Genomic DNA, 20,545 nt, shown 5'->3' with positions numbered 1-20,545 from the left:
AGTGTACGTTTAACTATTTGAGAAATTACCAAACTGTTTAACAAAGTTGTACCATTTTACATTCCCACCAGTAGTGCATGAGAGTTCCAGTTCCCTATATTCTCCTCTACCCATAGAAAGGTCAGTCTTTTAATTTGAGCCATTCTGATCTATCTACCATTTAAAAATGATATTAACAAGTTAAACAATCATTCTTTTTTTGGTGGTGTAAATATTCAAACTAGGATAATATTAAGCTAAAAATGTCAAAAGGATAAAGCCTTCCTTGATCACATTATATAACATTGTCAATTTTTAAAATATTTGATGATGTTATGAACATTTTTATTTCAGGGTTTTCCATTTAATAAGTCCTAGGTTAGAGAAAATGTTATTTATGGGTCTTTTTTTATGGCTTTCCTGAAGTTTTATAACTTTCATAGGTAAGTCATGTATATTTTTGTTACTCTAGTTTTAGTTATTTTGAAATTTTTTTGTTACTGTGAATATCATTTTAAAAATAATATTTTATATATATTTTCTATATTTTAAAAATATTATTGATTGTTTATAGGAACAATGTCTTAGTTTTATTCAACCTCTTTGATAAACTTTTAACAGTGGGTTTATCTATAGATTCATTTATATTTTCTATATGTAGGCAATCATTTTGTTTGAAATGACGTTTTTTCATCTTTTCCAATTGTATACCTCTTATTTATCTTTTAATATTGTATAGCACTCAAATTAAATGCTTTTTCAAACCGACAGGTTATTAAGGTTCTCTTCCTAGTGTTCATTTTGGACCAAGCAGGCAAATGGTATGGTGCCCTTTGAAGACATGAATTCTAGTCTGTGCTACTTATTATCTGTGTAAACTCGAGCAAGTAATTTGTTTAACTGAGTCTCAGTTCCCTCATCTGAGAATAGGGCTAATAAAAATATTTGCAAACAATTTACTGGGATGATATGAAGAACAAATGAAATAAAATATGTGAAAGCAATTTTTAAGCTGTAAACTGACATGCAGAGATTAAATTATATGCCCTTTATGGAGGAGCTATTGCATCTGTTTCTTTGGAGTTGTTTCAAGGGAGCTATTTTATCCTTAAGTAACTTTATAAATAGTCATTAGCTTGTTAAGAACTTCTGTTTTTATTCAGTGATTGGTTCAGAGCCAACTATAAGAAAAGTCAGCATGACAAATTAATATAAATAATGAGAAAATCATAACAGTTTGGTGTTTCAGCAAAAAGGTAAAAATCTGAGAGAAAGCAAACCAAACTAATAAAGGTATCATATGTGGGGATGCTTTTGAGAATAAGACATTGTCTTGGTTTAGAAATTAGATCATAGAAAAACCTGCAATATGAAGTATGGTCACTCTAAATGACATAATTTGAACACAATAATCATCATTACAGTTATATTTTGGTAGTCTGTAGGAGTTCTACTCATTGCTAGATGACAAATTTTAAAGTAGTTTTCCTTTTTTATACAGAAAAATTTATATGAGAAATATGTATAGCCACATACTCTAGCTAAATGTACCAGTTAATACTGAATTACTCATAAAACTGGTCATCAAGAAATTGTTCTGGTCTTTGAAGTAAGACTTGCATTCTGATCAATGAACATTCACTCTTGTTGATCAAAGGCAAACCAGTTATCAAAAGAAGAAAGAAAAACTAGGTCAAAAGGTGAAAAACAAATGGGGAATAAACTAAAAGAAAGTATCTTTCATTCCTAGATCACTAGTTAATCATGAGTTTTTTTAAAAAACATATTTAAACATTTTAGTCATTGTAAGATACCATGGATTATACTAGTTTTCACCAGTTTAGACACATGAACAGAATCTATGGTGATTTGTATAACAGGCAATGATTTTTAAATGTGACAAATGGAAAGCATACTTTGCAATAGTGGAAAAGAGGTAATTTTGCCACCCTGAATCTACCCAGAATTTATAAATTAGGGTATTTTCCAATTGCTACTATATGTTCCTGCAACATGGATGAAATAATTGAACACTAACTTTAAAATTATGTCCATAAATCTAATGCCATGGTAAATACGGTTCAAGCAAGTAGCACAGAGTTCTGACTTTGAGGGCAAGAAATCCTAAGTTTTTCCTGAGTTTGAGCTACTCCTGACTTATTCAAAGTGGATACGTAGAAGTGTGTTGTGGGAGGAGAAGAGGAGAAAGGAGTATCGGGAAGGTGTCCTCACAGGGAAATCATTGATCACAGAGAAGGGTATGTCTGCCAGCTGCGTTGTCTTGAGTCTGAGCTATGGAGAATGATGTGTCGTCATGGCTTGGATGTTGACTCTTAAGGGTTATAGATTAATGGGTAGATTGGAGCTAGGTGCTGAAGAATGTTATTTTAGGAGAACCTCAAACAAAGCATCTCTATAAGCAAACTATGGAATTTTGTATATCTTCAACCTTTTCTATTATTTCTTCCAATTTTTTGTAACCTGACTTTTCTCAGTCTTTCATCTACCCTATTTCTACCATTAATTGGCTTCCACTGCCATCTCTCACTACTTTGATGATGTCAGCACGGAGTTCCGCATTTTCTTCTCTATTCTGCATTCTCATCTCTATCTCTGTGCTTGATTCATAAAACTATGGATTCGTATTTTCTGAATCACTTCAACTTTGCTGAATTAAATCCTCAGTTCATTTCAGCCAGGTATCAACCACCATCCTGTCTTAGATCATGCCAGCATTTTGAATATCTGAATATCTTAGAGTAACAAATCCCCTCATCATAATTTCATTGATTTCATATCTTTCACTCCTTCACTTCTACTACCATCCTATACCTTCTTAAAGAGTTCATCTCCTCCTTATGACTTTTGATTCTTTGATTTCTTAGTTGTCTTGATATGTTTCCTGCTCTACGCAGTAGTTTATACCATTCTTTCTGTCCAGAATACTATTCACCTATTGAAATACTCTTCAGCATCCAAAGATCATTCTGAATGCCATTTGCCTGAAGCATTCTCTGACGTCTTCGGTTGCGATAAAAAACCTTTACATTGATAAGTTGCTTTCTCCTACAGTATTGTATTTTATGATCGTAGCAACCTTGTGAGTTCTGCTGTTATTGCATCCATTTTACAGGTGGCAGAAATGGATTTATAGATGAGGTTTTACTCCTTGTTCAGTGCTCTTTCTGCTAACCCAGACTGCCAGAAGCAAATCCTCAGAATTTGTTTAGTATATCGTTTGCATCATTCAATAACTTAACTTATAGTGGTTTATTGTGTAGTTATTTTTATACATGTAAGAGCTCCCGCTTCTATTTTTTAAGCTCTAGATAATGTCTTAATTTCCTTTAGAGTCCCAAAGCAGCTGCCCCAGTGCCTTAAACATGGAAGATGCTCAATATATATTTGTTGAATAGATGAACAAATTAATTAAAGGACAGTACAAAAGATAGAGTGTTGGAAGCCAGACCCAGGATGCAGGGCAACATGCTTTCACAATACTATTTTGTAAGTAAAACAATTGAGGCTTAAAGGGGGCAAAAGGTTTCTTGGGGTCACATCACAAATTAGGAACAGAATTAAAAAGAAAACTCAGAGACCCTGAGGTTCCACTCTGCTGCTTAGTCACTGAATCTTTCTTCTTTTCAGCTTTCAGTCATGGCTCTCTCTCTAGATTGAAAGAAAGATTCGCTTATGGAAAATGGTGCATATAGTGTGACGGGGAATGAGAGTCTGGCCCCATGACATTTCCATACACCCTTAACAAGATCAGCTGTGTTTAGCATCTTTCTTTATCAGTTTTATCCACTTCATGAGCTTTCAGGTTTAAATGTGATCCTTACTTCTTAAACGATCCCATAAATATGGGGATGTTATGAAGATAAGTGATGCAAGACACATAATATCTTGCAAGCTCCATAGAAGAAAGGTATTACATAAATACAAAGCATGATTATTTCTGCCACTAGCAAGACTAAGTTTACCAAAACATAGTTCACAGGCTGCTGAGCCATCAGCAGATTTTATATATATATATATATATATATATATATATATATATATATATATATATATATATATATATATATATTTTCTCTACATGGATTAAAGTGGAAAAGATTTCTCTTAGGATATATGGGCCATTTACTCAATTTATTTTTTGGGGAGCGGTGAGGTGGTTAGTGGTGGTGGTAGAGGGAGAGAGTTAGAAGTGAAATTAATTTTAGATCAAAACAAGCACAGAGTGACAAACAGGAAGACTAATATAAAGTCTATAATATAATTTCCTATAAATAGGAAATTAATACTAACCTGTGAAAAATATGGACTTCTTTGTCCCTTGCTTGCATCTCCTGTGATACTGGGTTTATTCTGAAACAAGTATTATCAAACACACTGAGTTCAGTTGAACTTAGAAGAAGAAAGATTGTGAGGTCTTCTGGGAGGCCTCTCTGTATTCAATAGAGATGTGATAAAATTTAGATTTGATTATAAGAAACATTGTTTTATGAAAATAGTCTGATATGAAATCAATGTTATTACCTGATTTGTTGTGATTCACACTTCTCATGTCTGGAAGGAATGTAAATTTCATGACTTAGTGGTCAGATAATAGTCTTAAGTGGTGGAAAACTGGGTTCACCTTTTTCTACTTTTGTTTCATGTACGTGTTGGTATTTAGGCATTTTTTAAATCCACAGTGGAAAAGGTAGACTTTTATAGTCTGATGACCTGGTTTGATGGCTCCATGATGCAAATGACTGTAGAATTTACTGCCAGGAAGATTGACTCAACATTTACTAGGGAAAGTGAAACTCATTATCTGACAAAGACATGCTCCTAAAATTAGAACAGTGAACACTAAATGTCTGTATATATCTGGTCCGTGTGTTCAATGATCTGGGCATATATTTGCAGCTAACTAACTCTGGCATGCTCATGGGAAAGCTAAGTGGCTCAGAATCATCTAAGCCTTGGAAGTTTTACTGAGGTTTTTCTGTGGCCAGTGTGGGCAATTGGAAGAGTCTGCTTTGTACAGTTCTCAGGTTGATACTAGACTAATTCTATGGTGTGGAAATCTGAATCCTTGTCTGATTACTGAAGGTGAACCCCAGTTGTTCCGGGGGGTGGGGGGGGGTTCTGGCTTTGCCTCCTCTCCTTGAGGTTCTTCCGTAGAATGAGAATCTTGGATAGGCGCTTTTTAAAAAACATCTTTATTGGAGTATAATTGCTTTACAATGGTGTGTTAGTTTCTGCTTTATAACAAAGTGAATCAGCTATACATATACATATATCCCCATATCTCTTCCCTCTTGCGTCTCCCTCCCTCCCACCCTCCCTATCCCACCCCTCTAGGTGGTCACAGAGCACCGAGCTGATTTGGATAGGCTTTTCAAGCATCATAAAAATTGTAACAGTTTTACCCATTCATCTGGAATCCCATGTCCCTTATAATTTTTCTGCAGCAGGTAATGTCTTCTCCAGGGCATGTGTCTGATGATTTTTATGTCCTGCCTCTATTTCTCAACTGTATATTTCCACTAAGAAACTGAGGCTCAGGGAAGTGAAATGAGGTGTCCAAGATGAAAAGGACTGTCACATCTGGATTTCCTTGATTCCAAAGCCTGTGATCCTTTCCATATGCTACCATTCATCCAAAGTCTGACTGTAAGATGTGATTTTTTAGAGATATTAGTCCAAGGGCTTGTCCTCCATCAATTTCTGTGGATACTCATATGTTTCATCATTGTATCCAATTTGAAGCCAGAATGGCAATAATATTCATCTACATTAAATAAGACCTGGTAGAATTACTCTCCCTGCCTCTAACTTTTATTGAAAGAGATCACAAAAAGCAGGAGAATTTCTTTTAGAAACTAAGTGTTATAGTTTTCTTCTGTGAGGAATTAACATGCTTTCTACTTTTGATTAATAAAAACTGCACACCTTTACAAGTTTCTTTTTTACACTGACTGTTACAAGGATCAGAGTTAAATTGGATATTTTTTCATATGAACTAAATAATGTTTTTGGCTAAAATACTTAGTTTTTCTCTTCTTCTTGGTTCTGTTTTTCTAACTTATTAAGTGTACTTTGCATGTTATTCACTTCAACCATCTCAATTCATGTCAAGTAAGAGTAAATACCTTTATAAAGATATTAAGTTCTATTCGAACTTAATCCTTCTACCTTTTATCCTTCTTATGCTGTCTTTAAGAGGCATTATATGCTGTATAATGTATCCTCTTATAGAAGAGGATCTGAATTCTAGGTAGATATTCTAGGGAGAATGACCGTGTTGAAGATAAAGAATCCAGTTAAACTTATCTACTGCTTTTTGAGTACAGACTACGTGTTAGGCATTGTGGGATACTATAAGCATTAATGTAAATGAAAACGTATCCCTTGACTTTTCCAGCTCACAAACTGGCATGCAAAAAAAATTGGCACAGTATATATTTAATTTTATAAAAAATTAAAAGGACTTAGAGAAAATTAAAAATCTCTAGAATATATTATGATAGTGACATTTTAAAACTTGAAACCATCCATGATAGTAACTTAAAACTTCTATTCTTGAAACTAAACAAGAATATCTCAACAACATATTCTGATGCGTGATTAACCTTGTGTTCTAATGTTTCTCATACTGAGCTTTTTATCCACTGCAACATACATCATAGTGTTGTTCCATGAACAATACACTATGCACAGGCAATTGCATGGACATTGTAGCCTGTGGATTACGTATCTTTTTTGGCTTATCAGCCCAACCTTTTCCATTCAAGAAAGCAGATGGGGATGCCAGTGAGAGTGATATTATTTTAAGGATATTAAATATTTGATATTTGAATCTGCTCTCATTTATATGAAAAATGAATTATTTACAAACTACAACCTAATTGTGACTACAGTGTGTAAAGAAAATTGCTATGCCACACCAAAACAGGGTCAAAATGAATAGGTTTTCATTTTGTTCCAGTTTCAAATTCTTGAAAAATACTTGATCGCTATCGCTCTTATGGAGTCTTTGCTTCTCTAAACTTAATTGTTTTAATTCCTTTAAACCATTCCTTGTGTCTTGTTTTTATTGCTAGGCAACTCAATGCCTAGCTCTGTGTTGGTAGCAAATGGAAGACAAGGATCTACTAGTATCTGTGGACTTGTGAGCTTTTAGTCTAAATTAGCCACATTGATTGCCTGCACAATCAATTCATTGGATTCCAGGTCTTGTTTCACTTTTTACTGATAGTAAGGAAATCAGGATTGTGATCCTTGAATGTATTACTCTGAGAGTTTGACAAAACCTTTAACCTTCTTGTGTTCCTCAGGGTTTCTTATATTTCTGAAATTTCTTAGTTATAGAATAATATATAATTTTAGACCAAAATATAACATTTTCTAATTATACATATTGAACTAAGACAGGCAGGTATATGATTTTGGATGGGCTTATAGGAAACTTTTACCATAATGATACAATACAAGAAGGACCTACTGTATGAGTTGGGGTAGGTTATGCTGTAGTAACAGACGACCTCTGAATCTCAACATTTTATTTTATTTTATTTTTTTGCGGTACGCAGGCCTCTCACTGTTGTGGCCTCTCCCGTTGCGGAGCACAGGCTCCGGACGCGCAGGCTCAGCGGCCATGGCTCACGGGCCCAGCTGCTCCGCGGCATGTGGGATCTTCCCGGACCGGGGCACGAACCCGTGTCCCCTGCATCGGCAGGCGGACTCTCAGCCACTGCGCCACCAGGGAAGCCCTGTTTGTTTTGTTTTTGTTTTGCTATTGAGTTTTATAAGGTCCTTATTTATCCTGGATATTGACCCCTTATAGAATATAAGGTTTGTAAATATTTTCTCCCATTCTGTAAGTTGCCATTTCATTTTGTTGACTGTTTCCTTTGCTGTGCAAAAACTTTTTAGTTTGATGTAGTCCCACTTGTTCATTTTTGCTTTTGTTGCCTGTTTCTTTTGATGTCATATCAAAAAAAAAAAATCATTGCCAAGATCAATGTCAAGGAGCTTTTTCCCTATGTTTTCTTCTGGGAGTTTCACAGTTTGGGGTCTTACATTTAAGTCTTTAATCCATTTTGAGTCAATTTTTGTATATGGTGTAAGAGTTCGATTCCATTCTTTGGCATGCGGATGTTCACTTTTCCTGACATCATTTCCTGAAGAGACTACTCTTTCTTCATTGTGTATTCTTGACACTTTTGTCATAGATTAGTTGACCCTGTATGTGTGGGTTTATTTCTGGACTTTCTATTCTGTTCCATTGGTCTATATGTTTGTTTTTTATGCCAGTATCATATTGTTTTGATTACTGTAGCTTTGTAATGTCGTTTGCAATCAAGAAGTGTGCTGTCTCTAGCTTTGTTTTTTCTCAAAATTGCTTTGGCTATTCAGGGTCTTTTCTTGTTCCATATGAATTTTAGAATTGTCTCTATTTCAGTAAAAAAATGCAAAAATGCCTTTGGAATATTGATAGTGGTTGCTTTGAATCTGTAGATAGCCTTGAGTAGTGGACATTTTCACAATATTAATTTTTCCAATCCAAGAACATGGGATAACTTTCCATTTATTTGTGTCTTCTTAAATTTCTTTCAGCAGTGTTTTATAGTTTTCAGTGTATAGATCTTTTACCTTTTGGTTAAATTTATTCCTAAGTGTTTTATTCTTTTGATGCTATTGTAAGTGGGGTTGTTTTCTTAATTTCTCTTTTGAATAGTTCCTTGTTAGTGTATAGAAAAGCAACTGATTTTCGTATACTGATTTTGTACCCTGAAACTTTACTGAATTCATTTATTAGTTCTAACAGTTTCTTGGTGGAGTCTAACTGGTTAGAAATGAATATTCTTTGACCCTACCATCCAACTACTAAATCAGTTTAACAGTTTAACAAGATTTTTCAGTTTAACAAGATTTTCAGGTGATTTGTATACACATTAAAATTTGAGACACATTCATTCAGACCATTCTGCAGGCAAATGCTGACTGGCTTTAGGAGTAAGATAATTTTAGAAATATGGAATAGTGACTCTAATTTAACCTTTAGATTTATTGGTTCTCTAATTATATTTTTCCAGAATTTTATGAACGAAGTAGGTCAAAGTTTTCAAATTGTGCTTTCAAAAATGTTTAATTTTGTTAAATCCAAAATGGCCTTGTAATTAACTTTAAACATGTAACAGCTAAAAACCTATATAAATTCAGAAATACAGTCTTCTTATAAGTCTGTAGACAAAAGGACCATTGAGTAGGTACATGATTAAAGTAATACAGTTTTCCCTCTGTATCTGCTGGCTTTGTATTTATGTATTTAACCAACCATGGATCAAAATCCATGGATGTGAAACCCATGGATATGGAGGGCCAACTGTATTCATTGTACTACACCATTTTATATAAGGGACTTGAGCATCCTTGAATTTTGGTATTGGTGGGGGCTCCTGGAACCAATCCCTCCCCTTCCCCACCAGATACCAAAGGATGACTGTATGTGTAGAGAATAACTTTAGTGGCTGGTTTGCATTTGTTCTCTCCATGAGTTGATTAAATTTTTTAGATACATGTCTGTTGAAAAAGAGTGAATTTCAGTTTATAACTATGGAATGTGATAAAAAGTCCTGTGTTATGATATCTACATCTATTTATCTATCTATCTGTCATAAAAAAGTGTCCAGTATTTTATAGTATCCATGTTATAGTATCCATGCCTATGCTAGTGTTTATGTTTATAGCTACATATATGTAATTTTAATTAAAAAAGAGTGAACTTGTGGTTTCTTAGTCATTCTTACGGGTCAAGGATGTTTGGGAAACACTGAAATCAATGAGTTAATGTATGTATAAATTTTTCTCCTTTTAGAAGAAAAATAGTTCATAAAATATTAAAATTAATACATTCTTTTAAATTTTTAAATATGTATTTAGAGTTAACTCTAAATTTAGTATTTTGAGTTCCATATTTAGTATTTTATAATTCATAAAGGTCTAAAGCCCTTTGAAAAGTCATAAAAATTCAATCATTTTTACTCACTTTCAGGTTTTTAAAAATATATAAATTAAAAGAGGTAGTCCATGTCATTTGTGAAAGTGGATATTTTTATGATTATGAAAGAATGAACTAAGAGAGTATATACTCAACACAATCATTGGTGTAAAGTATATCATTAACTTGTTTGTCATTTATCTTGATGTTGACCTCTGTGTGTTCAGACTTAGGGGGTTGCAGGACCCGAATATTTGGTCTATATCTATGAACCATGCAGGGAGACTTCAAGTCAGCTGCTGAAAAAATAAATGCAAAATCAGAAAGAGACTACAATTGAGCTGGCTGCTAAAAAAAAAAAAAAAAAAAGGAAAACCAGATTCAGTAATTATCTCTGTCTTTAGCTTAAGGGTGCACCAAATGTTTACAATCACTCGTTTGGCAAACTGAGTTTTTGCATATTACTCGTGGTTCAGGAGCCAAAACCATATGCTACTTATAATAATGTACTTTTTAGGGTACAAAGTTATCATATTCAAGTCACAGGAAATGTTTACATAGGAGCAAAATGCTCTAGCATCAGAGCAAATCAGTAATATTTCAGAGTACAAATTTCCATATGCTTCCTTGGCATAATAAAGAAGAAAAATTCTGAAGTTGTATAATACACTTTAATTAAAAACAAAACTTTTCTACAAATCATGGAAGTTCCCAAATAGTGCAGACAGATATATCATTTTGCTGTATCATTTATCATCTTTAAGTGGAAATAAGAATAGAAGCTATAATGAAGATATTTTGTACCTTTTCCTCTCAGAAAATATCAATTTATTTTGATCAATTAAAATAGGGTTTTGTGTGGATTTGGTTTTAGGAGTTGAGCCATGTTAGACTGCATCGGGAGAAACTGAGCTATGTTGTCTAGGTGATACAGAGGTATCTAAAGCATTTAATTCTTTAAAAAATTATGAATTGAGGTTTAAGTTCTTAAGAAAACATCTGCTCATTTTTTATGTTTGCAAACTTATGTTCTTTAGGTTTCTTTTTATCATAAATATAGTTTATACCAATAGTTGATGATTTTGCTATTATTTAAAAGCTTATTTCAGTTATTTTGATGCTCTTCAATGAAGAAAGGTCAGCAGGAGTACATGTAACAAGATATTTTCAAAATAGGATCCCGACTATGATAGGAAATAGTCAATATGCTTGTGAAAGAATTCCGTTTATGTGATGAGTGATTTAATGTACATGCTTATTCTTTGCGGAAAAAAAGTCATTTGAATTATTCAGAGATACCCAGAATAACGAAGTTATTTATAGTCATTTTTGCAAAATATACTCTTGCACAAAGGTGAAAGAAATAACAAAATCAATTTTTTTTTTGTTTTTCAAATTGAAGTTTCAGCCTTAAGTCACTAATGGGAATATTGAAGAAATGACTGTTGAAATACTTCTTGTTTGCAAAAAAAGCATGATTGAATTCAATCATCTAAACCTAGGATTTGGAATTATCATCAATTTCCCCAGACTGTTTAGATTAAAAAACTCTTGGATTTTTTTCACTTTGTAAAAGTAAGTAGTAGAGCTGTTAATTTCATATGAAAAAGATAAGAATCTCTATTTAGATCCTTGTTTTTAATAGTAATTGCAAATAAAGCAAAGAGCAAAATTTCAGATCTCCCTCCCCAATCATATCACATGTTTTAAAATAGAAAATACCAGCTTTTGTACTATATCTCCAAAGTGTAGACTAAGGAGAGCACACAGCTTCCAGTTGCATGGGTATTATATTTTGAACCCAGTAGCAGTAAAAGCATTTTCACTGTTGGATGAGTACATAGGCTTGAATGTATTTTTAAGGTAGCCAGGGTCAAACATAAGATAAAATTTTGCTTTTTTTTTGCACTACACTTTGAGTTGCACCTGGAAGTAAATAGCTAACTAGAATAGACGAATGATGTGCTCAGTGTTGCCAAGAGCCATGGAGTAAGTACCTCTCCCTGTCTGGGTTCTCCAGTGAACTCTTAAACCATTGGCTTTTAATCCAGGAACACACTCTGAGGAGCGTGTCCCCTGCTCTTTATTACATTCCAGGGGCAGCTCCATCAAACTGCATCACTGTGGCTTAGCACAGCACTTACTCTCTCTAATAAAAAAAACACTCCAGGTGCTATATTGAATGGATTATTATCAACGGAGGATTCCAAAATTTCGTTGATGCCCTCCTCTTGCAAGATTCAGCGTAGCCTGAGGTCCCAGATGTGCTTTATGAGTGCCAACATGACAACTGAAAAAGATCGGGCCGGATGCATAAAGATAGTCAGCAGAGAGCAACGTTCCATATTGTTGGCTTAGGAAACCATCTCAGCAGAAACAAAGATGGTTACTAAGCCCCTTTGTGAAAAGGGTATCAAAGGTAAAATGGTTGATAAAGAAAAAAAGAGAAACAGCAATAGCGAGGGTGAAAGAGAAAGCAAGCCAGCGAGTGAGAGAATACCAACAGGACCTACAGCATTGAGGAAACAATTCCTTAGATACAGTAGTTACCTTCCAAAAGGACTAAGTACCTGATTCCTTCCTAGAAAGAAAACCAAGAACTTAAGAAAATATATAAATGACGGGATTCATAGTCCCTTTCAAGATTATTTAAGAAAAGTATTTTAATACTAATATAAAATAATCAAACCCTGGTAAACTAGGCAGCATATAAATTTTTAGTGATAAATATTTATCTCAAAAGTAGATTTTTGTGTACAAAATAATTCTTTGAAGTCAAAGACTAAATTCCAGCATGGTACACAGTGATCTCTTACCTGCTGCTTCTTTTCTTCCCTTACGAGTCTCCTCCTTTAAATCTTCCTGCTCTCACATTTTTATGTTTCATTAGCAGTGAATGGTACTATTATTCTCCACACACACCCGTTTTTCCCCTCATCTCTGTGGCTTTGCATATAATCTCTTCTGCACTTAGAACTCCAGTTGCTTTTTCGTCTATCTAACGCAAGCCTTATATTGAGGCTCAGATCAAGAGGTGCCTCGTCTAGAAAACCTTCCTTGATGTCCTCACCTCCACTCAGCACATGTGTGCGCACCCTTAACACCTACTACATTTCTCCATTGCACTGTAATTGCATTTTTCTGTCTTTCTTCTTAACCTGTCTCTCACTTGTTTGACTACAGAAACTGGATTGAATGCATCATTAAATTCCATGTTTCCAGAACTTAGTGGCTGTTCAGTAAATAATTTTGGAAAGAATGAATGACTGAAGTGTCTTTAGTAACTTGTAAACCTACCATTAGGAAAAATCAACTTAGATAATTTTATAAAGGGCAATGTTTTGAGTCCCAGATTTGCAATACTTGTGGGCTTCAATTAAAAGCCTTTAATTGCTGGCTAGGCAAAGCCAGGGTTAGAAAGATACTCTTGGTAGGTAGGAAGATATTGAAATGACTATTCTAACAGAACTAGAAACATTGGTACATACTGCAATGAGTCATTCAGAAACTGTGAATTTCATTTCATTTAATATCTCTTTAAAAATAAAGTAACTTCTGTCATTCATTCACATATTTATTTTTGAGAAATTATAATGAGCCAAGCCCTATGTTAGGATCTGGGGAAACAAGGCTGGATACGACAAATGTTTTGTCTGTGAGAGTTCACAGTCTGGTCAGAGGTAATACTATGGCTAGCAGACAATCCTATGGGGATGAAAGATTTTGAGTGATGAGAATTTAGCCTAGTACATGTAGAAAAATCTTCAAATAGAAACAGACAAGTTAAATCAAATCTGCAGACTAAAGCAGTATGGGAGATGGCAAGCCAGAAGTTCTCAGGAGCCATCAAGGTGGGCAAGAGCTCAGACTTGTGTGATTTATTTTCCTGGGAAGGATTTTCATGGAAGAAAGAGAAGGAAAACAGTGAAAAAGCCTGCTTGAGATAGATTATGGTGGTAGAGGTGGAAGGGTTACACCTTTGTTCTATAAGCTTGTGATACTGTCCTGAACTTAGCCTCAATTTCCTCCCCTGTAAAGTGGGTATAGAGAAAGGGTGATGTAAAATCTTTATGCAAAGGCAAAGTAAGAATCAGACAATAATGCTGTTTTTTTTTTTTTTTAAATCAAGACATTTTTAGCATACTTTTATGCAGAGACTATAAATGCTTTGGGTGTTGTTGGCTCTGGCTGAGGTGCCCCTGACAGAAGACCCTCTGAAGGCCCCAGCCAAGGCAGTGCTGGCTGAACAAGGCTCACTGAGCTCAGGAGCACAGCCTGGCCTTCTCTTCTCCACATTTGTAGCTCGAGGCCTTAACCTCTTATCGTTATTTTAATGATGTTTTTATGTTTAACTGTAAATCACATTAACAGAGTTTTGACTGGTATGTCAGAGGGCTCAAAACTGAGTTAAACTCACTCTAAGAGCTAAAGAATTTGTCAGGTCTGACGTGTTTAGTCAAGATGATCCGTTCAAGTGTGGAGATGTCGGAGAGATGGTGTAGGATGGTGTTTAATTTGTTTAGGATTTGAGGGGTGGAAATGAACTTGTAGTAGAGCTTTTGCTCCACAGTAGCAACTGTTAAGAGGATAATTTATGGCTTTTGTTAAGGACATTAACCAAGGCAAAAATGCCCCTGTAAAGCAACTAATTGTATATTATGCTTAAGTTATTTTCTGAAGAATATGGTCACACCAGAACATGGCATAATTCAGGAAGGATTAGTGAAATTCTATACTTCCCTTATATTTCATAAATGTATTGTGGTAATGAAAGACAGGTGTTCATTTTTCTGTATTTGGAAATCAAACCTTTAGGGGTCGAGAAAAACCATTTGTTAGTTTTTTTTTATTACAAAATAGGTGTTTAAGCAAAGCAATGTAAAATATAAAATAGTGACTATTAATACTGTTAATATTTTGATATATATAGTATTTTCACTCTTTTATATGAATAATATTAGTCAGGATACCTCAACTGCTGAACAGATATCCTCTAAAATATTGGGGGCTTAACGCAAGAGTTTCTTTCTTACTTAGAGGGGATTGCCAGCAGTGGGGGGAGCGGCGCAGGGGTGCTCTGGTCCATGCGGTCACTCCGGGCAGTGCCAGCGTGAAAGCCTGCTACTGGAGATTCCTGCCCTTTGACCTCCAGCCAGTGGGGAGAGGGAGAGGATGGTAAGAGAGGTGTTTATACGTTTTAGACAGCAAAATGGTGAACTATCAATACATTTCTGCTTACACTAGGAAACGTAGTCAAGCAATATGCCCAGTCTGGAGGGGAAGCAAGTTGATGTGCATATTGTCTCTGTGCCATAGCAAATATGTGTGTAAACAGGCTCACACACTACTATACATTCTGTTTACTATACATTCTATATGTACAACATTGTTTATTTACTCAGTCAATGTATCTCAACTACTTTTCTTTATTTGTATCATTGTTTGATTGTACTGCAATTTATTTTCCTTGTTAATTTCTTGTTAAACATTTTGGTTATTACCAGTTTTCATGACTGTGTGCAGTACTCTAATAACATTCTTGTACTTTTGCTTACTAGCCAAGTTGCTTTCTTAAAAAATTCCCAGAAGTAGAATTTCTGGGTCAAATGGTTTGTAATTTAAAAAAAAGACGTTTGACACTTTGCCAAATTTCCTCCAGAAATTTATTTTCCTACCATCAATGAGTGTACCAGTGGATGACATTTTCCTTTTGAGTAATGGGGCCTTAGGTGGAAGCTGAAAATTGCACTTACAGTGTCCTTTTTATTTTTGTGTGAATTAAAGAATCAATTATCACATACTTGAGCATCTGTTGTACTAAGTGACTGGCCTGTGCTATAGGGAACTCAAGAAAAGTAAGTAAGCTTGTTTTTATTGGGAAACAGTACCCTATTCTATATATTTAACACAAAAAGGGAGTTGCAGTTTCCTGCCTCTCCCCAACTCAGTAACTGATGTTTTGGTTTTTATTGTGGTTATAGAAGGGAGTAGGGAGACTAAGGTTTTTCTTAAAATTATGAAGGATGAGACACCTATGCTATAACAAATTCAAATGAAAAAATAAGGTACTTAAGTTTATTCTTATTGTGATAATGAGTTCAAAATGACTTCTGGCTACAGGTGGCTGCAAGTCACAAAATTAGGTAAAGGCAACACTAGTCCAAGGAATGTCTAGAGAGGACCTCAGAATCATGCCTCAGCTTTGGCTTCATGTATTTCTTGAAAAAAAAATAGGATATGTAATTACATTACTGTTGTATTGATAATTAAGTTATGAATTCCCATGGCCAGTAGTAGCCAAAGATAAGCTTAATTTTTAAGTTTAGCTTTAAACATTAAGGATACTTTTAAAGAGGTGTAAAGTTTGAGGCATCTCGTGAGCTTTCTTACTTTTTCTCATTACTTTGATGATCATTTTCTGAGTAGCTAATGATCACTATGTGCTCATTTTAAAATATACTGTTTGGATATACCCTGAGACCACATAGATTGACTGTATTTCAATGATAATTATATCTTTTCTTTCATTATTTAAAATTATATTGGATTTAACTTTTATTTTAAAGTTATGGATTTCTCAGATTTAGATTTGTTGCTATGTTTATGTGTATATTAAATGGAAATAATTTATTAGGAAATTCATTAATTAGATTCTTGTTTGCTTTCCTATTTTAAGCTATATAAATTTTTAGTGAAAGTAAGACCCTGTGTCTTCCTGAGATGTAGTGTCTATAGAAATGCTATTTCCATGAAATGGAAATATGGCCTTTGTTATTAGATAGATGAGTTATAGGTATGTATATATGTACCTCTATGATATATAAACATTCCTGTGAGCAGATAAATTGATGCACGTTGTATAGGAATCAGAAACTTTAAATACTCAGAATGGCCCTGAGAAAGTTAAAAGAATAATAGAGTAGTTTTCAAATCTAGTAGGCATAGGTACTTGGAATTGAGACAATAATTACAGATGTGCCTCCGTATCTGTGGGGGACTGGTTCCAGGAACCAACCCCCAACAGATACTAACATTCACAGATGCTTAAGTCACTTATATAGAACAGCATAGTATTTGCATGTCATCTGCACACATCCTCCCATATTCTTTAAATCATCTCTAGATTACTTATAATACCTAATACAATGTGAATGCTGTGTAAATAGCTGCTGGCATATGACAAACTCAAGTTTTGCTTTTTGGAACTTTCTGGAATTATTTTCCAGAATATCTTCTATCCTCAGTTGGTTGAATCTGAGATGTGGGACCTGTGGATACAGAGGGCTGACTCTATAAACAACAGACAAATAAATCACACGAAAAAGGAATTCCCATTTAGGTATTTTAACATACCTAAACTGAAGTTCTCAATGTCTAAACTTGCCTGTCAACTACTTGTTAACTTCAAAAATTTTTTTTAAACCTAAGGCCATTGACTCAATTAATTCACCAAGCACACATTGTGTGTGAGATACATAATCCATTTTTCTTAAGTCTTCATAGTCTGCTGGAGGAGACAAACAGAGAACCACAATTCAAAATGATAAGTGCTCTCATAGAGGGAAGTCCCAGGTTCTCTGGGAACATAAGAAAGAGACCGAATCTAGAATACCAAAAAAAGTTACCTGGAGGAGGAGGTCAGAGACAGAGACTGTTTTATATTTAAATTGACTAGTTGTATTTTGAAGCATTTGCTAGTTTTGAAAACTTCTGAGTTATCACCGTTGCTAAAGACTCTTCTGACCATTCAAAGAGGAACACGTCTAGCTGTTCAAGTTTATGAAAAAGGACTATAAAAAGTACTGGGAAGGCAGTCTGTAGTGAACCATAGTGGTCTGTGTAGCTTGTCGTCTTTAGACTTCAATTATTATTGATGTTACTATTCCAGACAATACTATTTGCAAATCTTATTGAAGTGTACACATCCTAAACTTAGGAAAAATATATACTGCATAAATATTAATAATTATGATGATGTGTGAGTTTTAATTGTTTATCCTCAATCCTGTAATTTTGCAAGTGATCACAATGAAGTCCAAATAGACTTGAAATGTCTTAGGTCAAGGGGGGTTTGAAGGACTTGAATTGGACTGAGAGAACATCAGAAAGGACCAGAGAATTGACATGTACACACTGCTGTATTTAAAATGGATAACCAACTGTATAGCACAGGGAACTCTGCTCAATATTATGTAACAACCTAAAAGGGAAAAGAATTTGAAAAAGAGTAGATACATGTATATGTATAACTGAATCACTTTGCTGTACACCTGAAACTAACACAACATTGTTAATCAACTATACTCCAATATAAAATAAAAAGTTAAAAAAAGAAAAGGACCACAGAATCTGCAACTTAGGGTCGGAATGGCCTGAGGTCAGCAAGAGGGAGGGTCTCTGTAAAAGTCTCCCAACAGCTGGGTTGTAAAAGGTACAGCTGGAGCAGTTGGAAGAGAGATTGGAAAGGCCTGAAACTGCAGAAGAATGAGGGTGAAATGAGATGTGACTTGCTCAGGACAATAAAGGAAAGGCAGGAACAGCTGCAGGGTTTGGATCTGAGATGCCCGGCAAACTCAGTTTGCAGACGGCTTAAACGAATAGTGATGGGAAATGTATATTTATGTATATATAGATCTGAAGACACAGAAAACAAATGCTTAGGAAAAACTAACATGCTTAGAAAGTTCTGAGCAATGCACTGGAGCAATGAGGATTAAAAGCCAGAGAGAACTGAATTTTGATTATGCTTTCATGTTAGCAATGTACTGTAAATACCATGCTAAGAAATACTTGGAACTCTACACTGGTCACCAAAACCAGTTATGTTCTAAGTGAGTTTGGTATATTACAAGTTCTTAATTGGAGCCTTTAAAACATGCCCCAGTCTATTTTTACAGGGACTAATAGGAAATCAATTTAACTTGCTCTACAACAGTTTAAAAATGTTAAAACATTTCCATAATTTTGAGATATTTTTCATCGTAATTGTAACAGGGTACAGTAGTCGATTAATTTTTTCCTTCATTGTTAACATAAGCTTTTATGAAATTGCTGCTTGGTGCAAGAACTGCCTTCTATCTTTGGGTCATTAGATTTGCTGACTTGAATTTAAAGGGAAAATAATATTAATCCTCCCAAATATCTTCTCTTCAAATTATGTAGTGTTGCCTTTTTTTTTTTTTTTCTCTTCTGTTTTTCACTGCATAATATAGTCTGGCAAAAAGTAAGTGTGATCTTAATTGTTAGACTTGTTTATTCCAGGGAGGAACCAATGGAGCACTTACAGTAATTAACATATTTTCTCTGGTCTTCTCATTTTGTTAATGATATCTTATTGAAGGCTGTGCAGTAATTACTGCCCACTGAGGTACATACGCTGAAACAAATTAATGGCCAATGACCAATAATGATTACACTTGTAATTACCTATTGTGAAGTATAAGCATAAAAAAATTGAAATTAAGAACAATGTTCTTTGAAGCTAAAATTAAACTATATTGTGAAATTGTCCTAAAAATCATATTAACAGGGCTTCCCTGGTGGCGCAGTGGTTGAGAGTCCGCCTGTCGATGCAGGGAACACGGGTTCATGCCCCAGTCCGAGAAGATCCCACATGCCGCGGAGCGGCTGGGCCCGTGAGCCATGGCCGCTGAGCCTGCGCGTCCGGAGCCTGTGCTCCGCAACGGGAGAGGCCACAACAGTGAGAGGCCCGCGTACCGGAAAAAAAAAAAAAAATCGTATTAACAACTCAACAGAGAAATGATATTTCATGACTTTATCATTATCCCCACCACTTTCACATAAGTTACAAGACACATTCTTTTGCTGTGTTTCAGAGCATAAAGAATAGGACGTGTTTACTTTTAGGTATGACTTTTGGGTATTGGTGGAACATTTATCTTAACATGGGCAGCATAATTTTCAGTGATTTCAAGAAGTTAAAGTAATTTTCTATACCAGGAGGCAATATTTCCTTCTTCCTTCTCAAGAGGAGATATTTTTTCTCCCCAGTGGCTGCTTTCTACCTATCTATGCTTAAGAAATTCTGGGTCACTTAGCACTTTTAGCAAGATCAATACTCTTTAATGCTCAAATTTCATTTATCTCATGGGTTTATCAAAATAAACAGTAATTTTCCTGTAATGCTGCCACTATAACTTGAGATAGAGGGTGGTGATAGATGTTCACACAATTTTCATATGATACAGTTTGATTTTGTAAATTTGAGTGATTTGAAACTCCTCTTTCTTTAGACTGCCAACAACTTCAGCATCTACTTTTTACATGTGGAAAAAATAATAAATTTTAGCTAAGGATTAACATAGTACAGTATTTGGTTTCTCCAGACTGAAATAGAGGACACCTGAGATCTAAGTCTGTGTCACTAATTAGCTGGCAAGTCACTCATTGTCTCTGGGCCTTGGCTTTCTGACCTGAGAAATGGGAGCTTTGTATTAGATCATCTCCAAGGTCACTCGTACGCGCTAACGGACTATGGTAGGCTTTGTGATAAGGATCACAGGAGACTGGGAATTCTCTCTTATCTCTGGTTAAATTGTTGTGTGAAAA

At 34.8% G+C, this 20,545-nt stretch overlaps 1 long non-coding RNA gene across 1 annotated transcript in view; it reads left to right on the top strand.

Moving 5' to 3' along the window:
* LOC307186803 overlaps window positions 1–19,588 on the top strand; it is a 332,981-nt gene extending 313,393 nt beyond the window's left edge. The window contains exon 3 of the long non-coding RNA XR_013828468.1: window positions 19,574–19,588. This is a non-coding gene — a long non-coding RNA (uncharacterized lncRNA). The remainder of the gene's footprint in view (window positions 1–19,573) is intronic.
* Window positions 19,589–20,545: the final 957 nt, after the last annotated feature.

The sequence above is a fragment of the Stenella coeruleoalba genome, assembly GCF_951394435.1.
Source record: "Stenella coeruleoalba genome assembly, chromosome: 5".
NCBI classification, from domain to species: Eukaryota; Metazoa; Chordata; class Mammalia; order Artiodactyla; family Delphinidae; genus Stenella; species Stenella coeruleoalba.
This window is presented reverse-complemented; position numbering and strand designations above follow the sequence as displayed.